The sequence below is a fragment of the Camellia sinensis genome, chromosome 2, assembly GCF_055761805.1.
Source record: "Camellia sinensis isolate YWXY chromosome 2, ASM5576180v1, whole genome shotgun sequence".
NCBI lineage: Eukaryota > Viridiplantae > Streptophyta > Magnoliopsida > Ericales > Theaceae > Camellia > Camellia sinensis.
The window spans coordinates 149,768,310-149,784,264 of record NC_138962.1 but is presented as its reverse complement, the minus strand read 5'-3'; positions in this window follow the sequence as shown (position 1 = coordinate 149,784,264).

Here is a 15,955-nt window from a genome sequence, read left to right as displayed (position 1 = left end):
GCCATGATGCTGCATGCAGACGACGAGGCTCTTATGTATAGAATATTTCCGAGCAGTTTGGGGCCATTAGCCGTCAGATGGTATTATAAATTGGAACCGACATTGATTAAGAGTTTCCATCAACTACAGAAATCCTTCAGGGCAAGAATTATCACCAACGAGGTCCAGCCGAAGCAAGCCGACTCTCTCTGGGCAATGCAGATCCAGCCAGGAGAAACTTTATGAGCGTATTCGGTGCGCTATTGGGAATGCTTTAATCTTGTCGATGATGCTTGCAACGACTCCATGGCCATTACCGCCTTTAAAATGGGTTTGTATCCTAATAGTGCTCTCCGCAGTTCCTTGACTAGAATACCCCTTAAAACAGTCTGGTCGTTGATGAAGAAAGTTGAGGAATACTGCAAAGTGGAAGATGGCGCCTTACGGGTTAAAACCAGAAATATGGCCAACAAGATGACCCCTTCTGAAATTGCTCAGCCGTTAAATTCTGTACCACCTCAGAGCCCTGAACCACAACATCGGGCTAAACGAGACAAGAGACGGGATTCTCGCCGATCAAGCGACCAATGCTTCCACCGAGCAAATGAACAACTGTAAGTCGATAGCAGGCGCACAAGGCACGCTGACAAGAAATATACGGAGTTGTCAAAGCTGATCAGTGCGGCTATGTCCAAAGTCCAACACCTACCGTTCTTCAAATGGCCGTCCAAAATGATAGGACCTCCCGACACGAGAAGGCAGGATAGGCTGTGTGAGTATCACAAGGATCATGGCCATGATACTGAGAGTTGTTATGCATTAAAGGATCACTTGGAGGAATTGGTACAAGATGGTCGGCTACAATAGTACGTCCGAAAAGGTAACTCAATCAAAGCAATAGCCTTAAGACAGGATTCACCTCCACTCGGTGTGATCCAAATGATATACAGCTTGCCAATGTCATCCGCGGTGCATACGATTCAGTCGAATCCCGACCCTCAAAATCAACTCACTCCGGCTAAACGGCCCCATGAAGCTGCGAGCATTGCTTTTGATGATTCAAATTTGGCCAAGTGACATTTCCCCACATCGATCCCTTTGTAATCGAGTTACGCGTAAAGCGATTCACCATTGAGCGCGCACTCATTGCTCCAGGGAGCACATTGAAGTTATGTATTACAAGACATTCACCAAAATCAGCTTCTCCGAATCGGATCTTTCTCCGGCTCTTTATCCTCCAGAATACCCATTGGGGAAAATCACACTACCCATTCGAGCGGGCTCCCAAACAGTGGATGTGGAATTCTTAGTCGTCAAGCTACTATCACCGTATAATCTATCATGGGGCGAACTTGGTTGCATACTATGCAAGTCGAGCCAAGCACCTATCATCAGTTGCTACGTTTCCCGACAGAACGCGGCATTGAGCAAATCTGTGGCTCCTAGGAATCGGCACAAGCACGTTATCTCCTTGCTGGAAAGACGCCAAAGGAGTTGCAAGTGAATTCTATTGAGGTGCCAGATCGGGAGAGCCTCGACAATGTTGGGCGGCTCCCAAGTGAAAAGTCCACGGAAGCCCTAGATCGAGTTGAAATCGACGGAAACCCAGACAGGTTCTTCATAGTCGGCGCATCCCTGAATCAAGCCGAGAGACAGTAGCTAATTTCCTTCCTGCTCAATAACCTTAATGTATTTGCATGGACTCCATATGAAATGCCGGGTGTAGATCCGTCTGTTTCATAGTACCGTTTAAACGTTGACCCTAAATGCAAGCCGATTATTTAGAAAAGCAGGCGGTCAGCCGTAGAGCACACTGCCGCCGTTGTTGAAGAGGTTGACCGGTTGCTTGACGCCGGGGCAATCAGGGAAGTGACCTACCCTACATGGCTCTCAAATACTGTGGTTGTGAAGAAGAAAAATGGGACTTGGTGTGTCTACGTTGATTTCACGGACCTAAACAAAGTCTGCCCCAATGATTGTTTTCCCCTTCTTAGAATAGACCAACTTGTAGATGCGACAGCACACCATTAGCGTATGAGCATCCTCGATGCTTACAGAGGCTACCATCAAATTGCCATGCATCCGGAGGACCAAGACAAAACTGCATTCCTCACCCCAAGAGGAACCTATTGCTATAAGGTTATGCCTTTTGGGCTAAAGAAGGGGCAACTTACCAAAGACTGGTCAATGCCATGTTCAAGGAGCAACTCGGCCACACTATGGAAGTGTACATTGACGATATGGTGGTCAAGTCCAAAGAAGAGCAAACTCATCTAGCCAATCTGGAAGAGACATTTGGCATTTTATGCAAATATAAAATGAAGCTGAACGCTTCCAAGTGTGCGTTTGGGATCGACTCTGGCAAATTCTTAGGCTACATTGTCAACCACCGAGGAATCGAAGCCAACCTGAGGCAAATCACAGCAATCTTGGAGCTCGGCTCTCCTTGTTCAGTGAAAGAGGTTCAAAAGTTAATGGGGATGGCCGCCGCACTCAACAGGTTCATCAGTCGGTCCACAGATCGCTGCCGACAATTCTTTCATACACTACGGCAGGGCAAGGCTTTTGAATGGTTCATCGAGTACGAAGCCGTTTTCAATGGCCTCAAGACCTACCTCCGATCAATTCCACTCTTGACAACACCTTCGGCAGGTGACCTGCTTATTTTGTATCTGGCAGTTTCTGACAGGGCCGTCAGCACTGTACTGATAAAGGAAAAGCTGGGGGAGTAGCGACCAGTGTATTATGTGAGCAAGGCAATGGTTGATGTCGAAACACGCTACCTTCCATTGGAAAAACTCATTCTGGCCTCGTCATGGCAGCGAGAAAGCTGATGCATTATTTTTAGGGGCATACCATCGGGGTACTAACGGACCACCCCCTTCGGTCGGTACTCCGCAGTGCAGAAGCTTCAGGTCGCGTTTCAAAGTGGGCTCTTGAACTCAGCCAGTACGATATTCAGTTTCTGCCTAGAACCTCAATTAAAGGACATGTGCTTGCCGACTTTGTGGCCAAATTCACTGGGGGTCTTGCCGACTTCAAGTCTAATGAAATTCGACCTAAGCTGAACTGGAGAATTTATGTTGGGGACATTTGGCAGTTGTACTGTGATAGATCATCCAATCAATGGGGCAGTGGAGCCGGAGTAGTAATCATGGCTCCCAACGGTGTAATAATTGAGCAGGTCGTCAAACTCGGCTTCGAAGCATCAAACAACGAGGCTGAATACGAAGCCCTTCTAATCGGTTTGCGGAATGCACATCTTTTGGGTGCTCGGCATTTGCTTGTATTTTGCGATTCAAAACTGGTGATCAATCAGCTAAAGGGGGAGTAGGCGACCAAAAATGACCGTATGGCGGCATACATGAAAACGGCTAACTCCTTGCTGGCAAAATTTGACCATCATGAATTGAATCAAATAACACGAGATCAGAACACATATGCAGATGCCCTGGCTTGCCTAGCCTCCGCCATTAACTCAGAGATTAAACGGACCATTGAAGTGGGTTTCATCCCGGAGTCGAGCATTGCCCCTTCGGAGGAAGTCCAGGTCAATGTCATAGAGTCAGGACCGAGTTGGATGGACCCCATTACTGCATTCATGCCTTTTGAATAGCTCTCAGCAGACAAGAAAGAAGCACACAAGCTGCGAAACAAAGCCCTGCGATACTACTTGGATTCGTAAGGAAAGCTTTATAAAAAATCCCTTTCTGGTCCATATCTGGAATGCGTGCATTTGGACAAAGTCGAAGAGCTTCTGACCGAAATACATGAAGGTAGTTGTGGCGCACATTCTAGCAGACGCTCTTTGGCTCATCGAGCTGTAACACAGAGGTATTATTAGCCGACAATGAGAGCAGATGCCGAATGTTATGTGAAAAAATGTGAACAATGCCAAAAGTTCTCCCCCTTAACCCATCTGCCTGCTGAAGAGTTAAGCTTTATCACCAGTCCCTGGCTGTTCGCCCAGTGGGGACTTGATATCGTTGGACCATTGTCGAGGGCCCCAGGGAACAAGTGATACTTGATTGTCACGACAGATTAGTTCACAAAATGGGTCGAAGTAGAGGCATTAATGCACATTCGAGACACAGATGTTAAGTGCTTTGTATGGAAAAATATCATAACACGATTCGGCATTCCAAAAGCACTTATCTCAGACAACGACACCCAGTTTGATTGTGCCGTCTACCGAGAACTTTGCAGCAAGTATGGTATCCGGCCTTACTTTTCCACGCCGGCTTACCCACAAATCAATGGCCAAGTTGAAGCCTTTAACAAATCCATCTTGGACGGCATCAAGAAGAGGCTGGAAAAAGCTAAAGGCAAATGGGTCGAAGAATTGCCGAGTGTGTTGTGGGCTCACTGAACTACGCCGAGGGGATCTACTGGGGAAATGTCATTTGCTTTATACTTTGGAACCCAGGCAATCATACCCTTGGAGATCGGCCTCCCAACCTTGAAATTAAAAGTTTTTGATATGGGCCAAAACGACATGATGCTGGCCTTGGATTTGATTTTGATTGAAGAACGAAGAGACCGTGCCCTTGCATCCATGGCAGTATCAGCAGAAGCTTGCTAAGTCGTATAATCAACGTGTTCAGTTGCGCCGCTACACACCAGGAGAGTTGGTCCTGAAGAAAGTACTTCCAGCTGCCAGGAAACCGACTGATGGAAAATTGGGTCCTAACTAGGACGGCCCTTATCAGGTCGACTCGATCGCAGGAGTAGGGGCATATCGGCTCAAAGACATGTCTGGAAGGAGTCTACCACGGCCTTGGAATTCAACACACTTGAGTAAATTCTATCTTTAAACCCGACCTGTGGAGAATGATGGCTCATCGTGTACATATTTCACTTTTGCAATGTAAAGTTTCCCATTTCCTCATGGTGCAATTCAGTTCAAAAGCCTCCGGATTTGGAGCGCCCTTTGTGGATATCACAATTGGCCAAGTCAAGTCTCTGGATTCGGAGCCCCATCGGTGCATGTCACCTTTGGACCGATTAAACCTCCGGATTCGGAGCGCCCTTCGTGGATATCACGATTGGCCAAGCTAAGCCTCTTGATTTGGAGCCCCATAGGTGCATGACACCTTTGGGCTAATCAAGCCTCCAGATTCGGAGCGCCCTTCGTGGATATCATGATTGGCCAAGTCAAGTCTCCGGATTCGGAGCCCTATCGGTGCATGTCACCTTTGGGCCGATTAAGCCTCTGGATTCGGAGCGCCCTTCGTGGATATCACGATTGGCCAAGACAAGCCTCCGGATCCGGAGCCCCATTGGTGCATGACACCTTTGGGCCGATCAAGTCTCCAGATTCGGAGCCCCATTGGTGCATGTCACCTTTGGGCTGATTAAGCCTCCAGATTCGGAGCGCCCTTCGTGGATATCACGATTGGCAAAGTCTCCGGATTCGGAGCCCCATTGGTGCATGACACCTTTGGGCCGATTAAGTCTCCGGATTCGGAGCCCCATTGGTGCATGACACCTTTGGGCCGATTAAGCCTCCGGATTCGGAGCGCCCTTTACGACGAAGGTTAAAGCATACAAATATTCAAAGTCGAATGCTTCGTTAAGTTGAGCTGGCAAAAACCGTTTACACATTAAAGCATACAAACATTCAAAATGAAATGCTTAGTTAAGTTGGGCCGGAGCAATCGCATAAATAAATTAAAACATGCAAGCATTCGAAATGAGATGCCTAATTAAGCATGTAAACATTCAAAATGAAACACAAACATTTAAAATAAAATATTTTATTAAATTAGCCAATAGATACATAGCTGACGCCCAATCTGTGTTGGAGCGTTTACAATATATATTCAATTATATTCGGCATCGCCCTCGTCATCACTTTTCTTAATTTCGAAAGCGGCAAAAGGAAAGTGATGACGTTGATATAATGGCGACGCCGATTCAACTCCTGCTCCTTGGAGTGCCTCTGAGGCTTGGAAAGCCTTAATCCACCCATGCCTAAAGCCCTGATTCTCGCATCAGCATACCTCCTCTGCGAGTTTCTCCTTGGCCTTCTCTATCCTGACTTTTCGGCTGTCGTGGAAGCCTCGTTCATAGGCCACGGCCTTCGCATTCTCTAGTGTGAACATACTTGCCGTATCTCGGTCGGCAATTGCAGGGCTTAACAACCGTTGGGTCACTATTTCATCAACGACTGGGTTAGATTGTCTAGCCGCACGCGGCTTGGCAGTTTGGGCCTTTCTTAGCTCGCGCTCGGCCTTCTCCGCACGAGCCTCCAAGTTTCGAATTCGTTTATCCTTCTTCTGCATCTCCGGCTGCGCGGCGTGCAGACGCATGCCAACTTCATAGGCGGTGTATAGCCTTTTCACTGCTACGTGGATGCTCTCTCAAAATACATCGAAATCCTGTCGACCAACCATCGACTGCTGGACTTCCGGTGGAAAAATCTGTCGAGCGAACTCGACTGCTACACCTAGGTCATTGACAATAGAGTTTGCCTCTGTCATCGGTTTATTTCCCACAAAAATCGCAAAACTCAACGGTCGCGGCGTCGCGTTGGCCTCGTTGCTTAGTCGCGGTCGCAGGGAGCTTCCCCGTTGCTATTTTTTCTTTCGGCGTGATCTGCTTCGACGACTTGGGGGCTGACGTTTTTCCTGTTCCTTGGACGTTCTACCTCCCGTACGTATGGGCTCGCTGCTGCGATTCATTTCAGTATCAAGCTCAGCCAATGTTTGCCCTTCTCCTCTGCTGTTGAAGAACAACCTATTTGACATTCACACTTATCTAACCTTACGCAACAAACTGGTTTAAATTGAGTCTGAACACAATAAGTGGAATCACTGGCGCGAATAGCCCACCCCATTTGTTCCTAATGCATGCAGCGCCCCCGAGGCGATTTCATTAACGCTAAACTCCAAAAGCCTGATGCCGATTGACGTGCGCCACAACCAGTCCATGAACTAATAATATTTAGCTTTTTGGAGTTCATGCATTGGCTGGGGCAAGGGCAGATTTATTAATTGATGATCGGCCAAATATCTAAGCCTGATGCCGATCGATCTGTGCCGCAGCCACTCCATGAACTAATAATATTCGGCCTTTGGAGTTCATACATTGGCTGAGGCAAAGGCATATTTATTAATCTGATCGGCCAAATATCTAAGCCTGATGCCGATTGATCTGTGCCGTAGCCACTCCATGAACTAATAATATTCGGCCTTTGGAGTTCATGCATTGACTGGTGCAAGGGCAGATTCATTAATCTGATCAGCTATTCGACGAGGATAAATTGTTAAATTGCCTAGTTTTCTAATCGGCGAGTGCACATGAATGTTTTATCCAAAGTAGCAAAAAAAAATATCAGTCATCAATAGCAAAATTAAGCACAAATAACAGCAAAGTATAAAGGAGACTTTCATTAGTAAATTGGGCAGTCTGTAGCCATTTTACATATGAAAACTACCAAACAAAAAACTACGAGTTTGCATGAAGGCGCCTAGCAAAAACCTAAAAACTGTAGTCATTTTACACATAAATAAAAAATACTAAACAAAAAATTCCAAATCCTTAAACAAAAACAACTAAAGTGTAGCCCTAATTAATTCTAGGAGTCAGACTCCAGCGGCTCAACATCCACTTGCTCGTATGGAATCGACATAGCCAATGTCACATTAGCAGCAACAAGGGCTTTGAGATAGTCGTGTTTGAATCCCTGATTTTCAAATTTGGGGACTTCTTCCACATAATTTTAGAGAGCAGTGCTTTGCCCGGCCTCGTACGCTTTGGAAGCCTTGGAGTCGGCTTCTTCCTTTGCCTTCTTCAATTCTTCCAATTCAGCCTCCAGTTTGGATATCGCCTCTTGGGCTAACTTGAGCGCATCTTCGCTCGCGTCTACCTTCTTCTCGGTGGTTAATCTAAGCTGGTCCATATTTTGTGCCCTCTCCATCTCGGCCTCGGCCCTTGCGCCTTCCATCTTTACCCTCGCCACTTCGAAATTGGCCCTGCTCCTCTGGCCCTCTACTTCCGATTGTAAACGGCTGAGTCGTTTGACGACGTCATGCTGGCGACAGCCTATCTCGGCTATTCTCTCGACCGTCTGCAAAACAGGAAATTAAAACCAACACAATATTTGCATAAAAGGGAAAGACAAGGTCAAGTTATATACAAGAAGAGCCGATTGAGCGGCTAATGCTATTGCCAGCAGATCCGACTCCGCCTGGAAAGTCGCCTTGTCAGTCGGTAATGAGACGGACTTAGCCATGCTCAACGCCACCGCTGGGTCTTTTATAGCCGACGCGTCAAAGGAGATCGGCGTGTTTTTTTATCTTTGGTTGAATGACAAAGGGCACAATCACATCCGACTCCTCTAAACGCGGCCGTTTGTCAGCATAGTTTTCTTCAGAGCCGGCTGCGACCTCGGCAGGACGCTTCTCCGTCCTCTCAGCCTGTTCATTGGTCTGCACAACCACCTCGGACTCGGTCTGCACAACCACCTCAGACTCGACACTTTGGGTTTGAGCCGTTTCCTCCTCGATAGCAGGCAGGGAGGCTGAATTTCGGTGGTAGGTAGGACTTCAGATCGAATGGCTTCTGCTCTTCGCCGCGCGACCATTCTTTCCGTATTTTTCTTTTTGGCGAGTTGTGTGAGGCTTAACCCAGCCATGTCTTCAGGATATGTGCCGGGTAAGTCCTGTAAACCAGTAAAAATGTCATCAAACGGAAGGTCCCCTCGGCCCGAAGTGGACGGAGGGTTGGCTGAATTGAGGCCGGCTTCCTTAAAGGCCAACTTCAAAGCCTCGTCTACTTCAGCTTCAAACTCATCTGACTCAGCGACCTTAACTACTTCCTCCTGCTCCGAATCAGACCCCTCGAAACCAACTTGCCGCAAGTTTTTGAAGTCGGTCAAAATAAGAGCCGTAAGAAACTTTTCACCCCTAGAAATTGGGATGTTTTCTGCCACCGAAAATGTTGTATATGTCAGCTCGTACCAAAGGAGAACGTGAGCCGCCCTCCCTTGTTTCTGAAGACTCGGACGGCCGAAATATTTGAGCACGACTTTAATTTCTGAAAGAACGGCGTCGTCGGTTGAAGTCAACACTTTCTTCAAATCGTTTTCTGCATAAGAAAAACCATGAGATCTCAAAAATGAAGCTTTATAAATATAAGAAAAATAAACGCAAGAAGCTATACGGTCACCTGGTTCGCCCCTTCATCTGGGAATAGGATCAAGGCAATCCTCGCCTTCGCTGAATTCCCAGTTACCTCGGACAACGACCATAACATCATCGACTCACTTCCCAGAACTAGAAAGCATAGTCACTGATTGATGGTTAGTGTCCTTGGCCCTAAGGAAATAATGTCCATGCCGACCAAAAGACTTGGCCAAGGCATAACAATGCCGGATAGCACGAATGTTGAGGTTAATCCTAAGGCGACGGTTTAGCTCTATAATCCCCATTACGATTATAAAAAAGTTGACATTGGGTTGGGAGGGGATTAGACCCCAATGGCGAAGAACAGCTCTAAGAAATGGGTGAATCGGGAAACGGACTCCACCCTTAACAATTGATAAGAGAGGGAAGACAATTGTGCTTTCATCAACCCTCTCCATATCGAGGGTGCCGTCTGTCACTTGACGTCATCAGGGATAGAAAAATGACATCGAAAGCCAGAGATTCGGTCCGCGGAGAGGAGGTCTTTCAGATGCTTTGCCATTTCGGTCAGCCTTTAGGAGTGTACTAAACTAAAGGCAAATTAGGGAAAGGGATTCAAAGCAGAGAGGAAGAGAACTTACAAGAGACGGAGAGGACAGTGAAGGATGAATGGAAGTTACAGAGTTGAGTCGGAAGGCAATCCAAAAACTAGCATCCAAAAATGTGTGTTTGAAAAGACGACAAGATTTTAAATCATAATAAATGGAAGCATACGAAGGGATGAGAAGTTAAAATGATAACCGAGAGGCGTGTGCTCTGACATCTGCATTGGAATGAGGTTAGCCGTCGAATTTTGGTTCTGACTTTTCGAGTTCGAAACCAAACACTCCTGCTAACTATCGTTAGTGGAGTGCTTGGGGGGTAATTGTGGGGACCGAATATTGGGAGACGTAAACAGGCCGAATAGTGGGACCTAGAAAGTTAAATATTTACATCGCATTCGGCCCCGTCTTATACATTTGAACCCTGCCCTATTCGGCCAAATAGCCAGTTGAGTAAGGGGTCGAATGGAGAGCAGTTTGCAGTAAAAGGAGCCGAGCAAATAGTTATACGGCGAATCAAAAGTGGGCCTAGCCCCGAGGTCCAAGAAAGAAAAGATATAAATAGAAGAACATCAGCCATAAAGAGGTATGTGAGAATGAGTATGCTTAACTTAAAATACAAGTAACTAAGAGAGTATACACTGACTTGTCCGTCGGAGTGCTAATTCCGGCACCCCCGACCGGAGTGTTTGTTTCTTTTCAGGTCGTCCAGGTCATCAGCTGAGGATCTCGAGCGTCCCAGTGGATCAATAGAGTATTTCCAAAACACTTCCCCGTAGATATCTAATGATTGATAGAGAATTAAAACCAATATAAATTCCAAGTCTACGTTGTGGACCTATCTTGTTGCGCTGCAGGGGTATAATAGGGACATATACGGCACAATCAAATACTCTAAGGTGGCTAACGTTTAGTGGTAGACCAAATACAAGCTGTAATGGTGAATATTCGTGATATGTAGTTGGTCTGACACGAATTAGTGATGTCCATGCAATATAACATGACCCCATGCTGAAACAAATAATTTGCTTTACATGCAAAGGTTGAGCAATCAACTAAGTCTTTTAATGAAAGATTCAGTTAAACCATTTTGAGTATGAGTATGTGCAACAGGGTGTTCAATATCAATGCCAATGGACATTCAATAATTTTCAAATGCTTGAGATATAAATTCACTGGTATTATCTAGATGATTAGTCTTAATATCGTGGTCTGGAAAATGGGCTCACAATCTAATTATTTGAGCTAGAAGTCTAGCAAATGCAATATTACTTGTAGAAAGAAACAAACATGTGACCATCTAGTTGATGTATCTATTAAAACCATGAAATAACGAAATGGTCCATATGGAGGATGTACGGGTCCACATATATACCCTTGAATTCTTTGCAAAAATGATGGTGATTCAGTAATTACTTTTGTTGGTGATGGTTTGATAATTAATTTTCCCTGTAAACGGGCAAAACATGGATAATCACTTGGTAAAAGAATCTTTTAGTTCTTTAATGGATGTCCATGTGAATTTTTAATTATTTGACGCATCATTATAGATCTTGGATGTTTAAGTCAATCATGCCATAGCACAAAAAAATTTGGGTCAGAGCACTTCTGGTGCATCATAAGATGTGACTCAATCATTTTTATCGTCGTATAATATAATCCTGAGGAAAATGCAGGAAAAGTTTCTAACATCCGCTTCTGTCTGGAATTAGTTGAAGTAATAAACAAATATTCTTCTTCATTTATAGTTTCAACATGATAACCACTACGACGTACACCTTAACAGATTTCTTTGAATCTGCTAGAATACAAAGTTTCATTAATACAAAATTTTGTTCCATTTGGCAACATACTATTGGCTCTTCCGGAGCCCTCAATTAGGTTTGTAGCACCTGAAATTGTATTAACATTAGCCTTTCCTATGGTTAAATGTGTAAAATAGGTTGCATTATGTAAGATTGGGTGTGTTGTTGCACTATCTACTACACAAATATCATCACCAATCATTTTGGAATTAGTTAATGCATCAATGAAAGCCATGCCTATGTATAAAAAATAAAAAATAAAAATAAAAATAAAAAAACTGAAATTCATTACTCCTAAAACATAATAAGAAAATACAAACTATTAAATGGAAAAAGACAAACTTTGACGACCTAACTTAAAACAGGAAAATAAAGACTCCAAAAAAAAAAAAAAAAAAACAAAAACAAAAACAAAAACAAAACAAAACAAAACAAGCAAACAAACATAGTAGGACAATACAAAATATAACTCAGAAACATGATTGGATTAATTAGTGTGGATATTTCCATCGCCAATTAAATGACCAATTTTTCCTTCAGGATCTTCAAAGAAATCAGAAACATCAAGATGTGTAATATCAACTGGTTCATAGTGATCTATGAAATGCATTTCAAATTCTTTTCCCTTTTCTTTTATTAAGGCTTGATAAAGATCCATCAAAGGTTTGGGCGTACGACAAGTACATGACCAATGTCCTTTCATGCCAAATCTATAACAATTATCTTCATAATTCTTGGTAGGTTTATTCTATAAACCTTTCCCCTTTTCCTATGATGTTCCAGGATTATTCCACTTCTAGTGGAATGACATAGTATTTTTGCTTGAACGTTTTTGAGCATGTCCTCCACAAATTCTGTAATTATTTCTGCCTCAACCATGTCCAAAACCATGACTTCTCCCTCGTCACGGCCATGAAATGCAACCTCATTTGCTTCAGGGAGTGGAGTAGAGCCAGTTGGGCGGGATTGATGATTTTTTAGTAAAAGTTGATTAGTTTGTTCATTCATAAGAAGGCATGAAATCAATTCATAGTACTTTGTCCATATTGCTGCTGCAGGAACACATTATTAGCTGGAAATGTGAAAAAAAAAATTTCTGGCAAATCTTCTTCAATATTTTTTTCTCCACATAATATTAATTGAAAGATTATTTTAAATAATGCAAAATTGTACTCACTAACTAATTTATAATCTTGTAACCTCAGGTGCAACCAATCATACCGAGCTTTCGGGAGGATTACAGTCTTCTAATGCTCATATCTGGCCTTCAAATTATTCTACAAAATGAATGGATCTTTTACCGTGAGGTACTCAGTTTTTAATTCTTCTTGGAGATGGTGGCAAATGAATATCATTGCATTTACGCGATCCTGCAGGGATACTTCATTCTCATTCTTTATAGTGTCTCCAAGATTCATGGCCTCAAGGTGGATCTCAACATTAAGAATCTAGGATAAATAATTTTTTCCCAAACTATCAAGGGCTAAGAATTCAAATTTTGAAAGATTTGACATGTTTATGCACTATACACAACAAAAATAATATATTTTGTATCACATGAATATATTAAGAGAACTAACCTTGTCATGAGCTATTTGTATAAAAATAAACTATTTATATATAATTTATATGTACTTATCTGAGACACTTTGTTAGAAGATCACACTAACTTTGTTTGTGTGTGATTTAACTTTTCCTTTTCAGTTGGTCAAAATCTCATGTTGATAAAGTGTTATAAAACTAAAATAATAAAAGGGAAAGTGAGGGCCAAAGAGCATAATAAAGAACTTTGTGTCAAACGAGAATTATATAAAAAAAAAATTCAATACAATCTTATCTTTAAAATTTCTCCAACCTTCTCCTATTTACTACCTTTTTCTTTTTGTCTCCAAAACTTATCTCATTTCAACCTTATCCTAGTTCATCCTCATCTCCATTTTTCTCCAATCTTTTACCTTGTTCTATTGGTTCCATCAATTTTATCTTCTTATCAACAATCACAATGATATCTTTTTTTTTGATGGTTATCCATTTCACAACAACTTACAAGTTTTAGGGAATTATATAAAATAAAATGGAAAAATTACAAATACATAGAGCAATGAGAAAAAAAACTATTTGTTTTAGTGCAACTATGACACACAAAAAGAGTTGCACTTGTTGAAAACAATCTTTTGTCTACAATAAGAAAACTGAAACAATCAAACAAATAAAATAAACTGGCTCACAAAATTTGTTTGTCAAAACCAGATTAGGCTTCGATGATCAAATCGAGTGTGTGACACTCTCTCCTTAAGATAAATTTGTCGCTGCACAAGTGTTCACAAATTAATGGTGTTTATCTCCCAGGATACAATGATCAGGAACGCAAATTGTAGTAGTAGTACAAACAATCTGCCCAGCAAACCAGAACCTATGTTTTGTACTATCTTAAATCCCTCTAGAAAATTAATATAGAGAATAATGTAGGAGAGAAGGAAAACGAGAAGGAATTGAATGAATTTGTAATGCCCTGACAAGTAACCCTTCATGTTCCCCTGTCTCATCCAAGCATCACCCCTTATAGGATAAACAACACAACCAAATGCAAGAGATATAATATGAACAACCTTCCTTGGTTCTTGAACTATTTCCAACTTTACAATATTGTTTTATCACATTTACAATCAAAATCAAAAGAGTTCAACAAGTAAGGAAAGATTCAACAAAAAAAAAATGTCTCTATCCTTGTTACACCACAATATTTAACTACACTCAATCATATGAAACCATCTTTAACGCATACAAAATAGGATTTAACCCAAGCTTTCACGTCCCAAAAGCATTCTTCAACCCAAACATTCATTTAGGGAGCACTTTATCTTCATTACCTAAAATTTGGTTAGTTTTGGGGGTGAGCAAAAGCTCAATAGGTAATGCACTTAACTAGTCATAACATTAACTGAAAAACACATGATCATGCAATGCACCATTCTATATGTATTGTATAATATATATGTATGAATGCCCTCATGCATGAGTATGCAAAAATGTAAATTGAGTAAACATTTCTTGAATTCAGGCGGGGGTGGTAAATATACTATGACCTTCCAAGTAAGAACCGAAACTCAAAATACACAGATATAGATTTTGTATACTTAAAGTAGTCCCACATTTGCCAGCTCCAAAAATGGCAGGGTGATTGGCATCCAAAAACATTATTCCCTTCCGCATTTGTCGACTCCAGAGACAGCGGGGTCGCGGACACCCAAAACCATGTTTTTCCACATTCGCCGACTCCAAAAACGGCGGACTCATGGACACCCAAAAACATTTTCTTACATTTGTCCTGCGGTATACGCAGGGCAATTGGGCACCTTGACTCCCCGCACGGGTACCAAATACAAGACACTACTCAAAATCACCTGACTCACTACCCAGACTCATAGATTATTTACCCCATTTCAACTTTCCATTGTTCAAATCATCATTGTATTATAAAAGAAATTTAATAATGCATATGATGCATGAATTTATATATTCTCATTTTCCCCTAAATGATTACAATGCACAACAATTCAATAGTTCATATGTTTGCAAGGAGAAGATTCTTCAATTCATAACCATCATCCTCTCCAGTTTTGGTATAAAAGTCTCAAGTCTAACTTTTCAACATCAATGTCAAGTAAATACACTTAATTTTAGGTTCTATAGGCTAATTGGGCAAAACCCCCTTTTAACTCTTCCAACCATTCATACGCATTAGTATTACAACAATCCAATAATTCATATTTCAACCTCAAAGTCTAATAAACATGCCTAATTTCATGTTTTAAAAATCAATTGAGCAAAACCCCTCTTTATTATACAAGTTTCAAAACTAGGGTTTATAGAAAATTAGGGGTTTTCTCTCTTTCATGAATTAGAGACTAATTTCCATCATTAACAACACTAATCTTCAATAATAGACATAATTCCATCATTAATTGAAGACCATTACTCATCTCCTTCCAAATCATTTGATAGTGAGCACCATCTATATGTATATACATATACACACACATATATATACACACACATGAATAACTAGTGAAATTACCACATGTGAGTTTCACATTAAAGGTATAGCAAGTTAAGAACACCCCTACCTTAAAATAGGAGCTCAAGTGGTGAATCCAAGCAAAACCTCCACTAGATCGCAAAACAATCAGTGAATCTCTTGAAATGACTTGCTCTTCAATTATCTTAAAGGATCTTAAATGAATCTAGGGTAAAATTTTGGGAAATTAAGTGGTTTGGGGGCTAGGGTTTTGGAATGGGTAATAGAGAGAAAGAACAATTGGAAAAAGTGAGGAAGGAATGAGTTAAATCGATTTTTAAGTGAGCTGTCCCGAACAAACTGCTTGAGCAAATGACACAATTTCAAGGGGATCACTCGAATGACCTTTTTACCGTTCAAGCG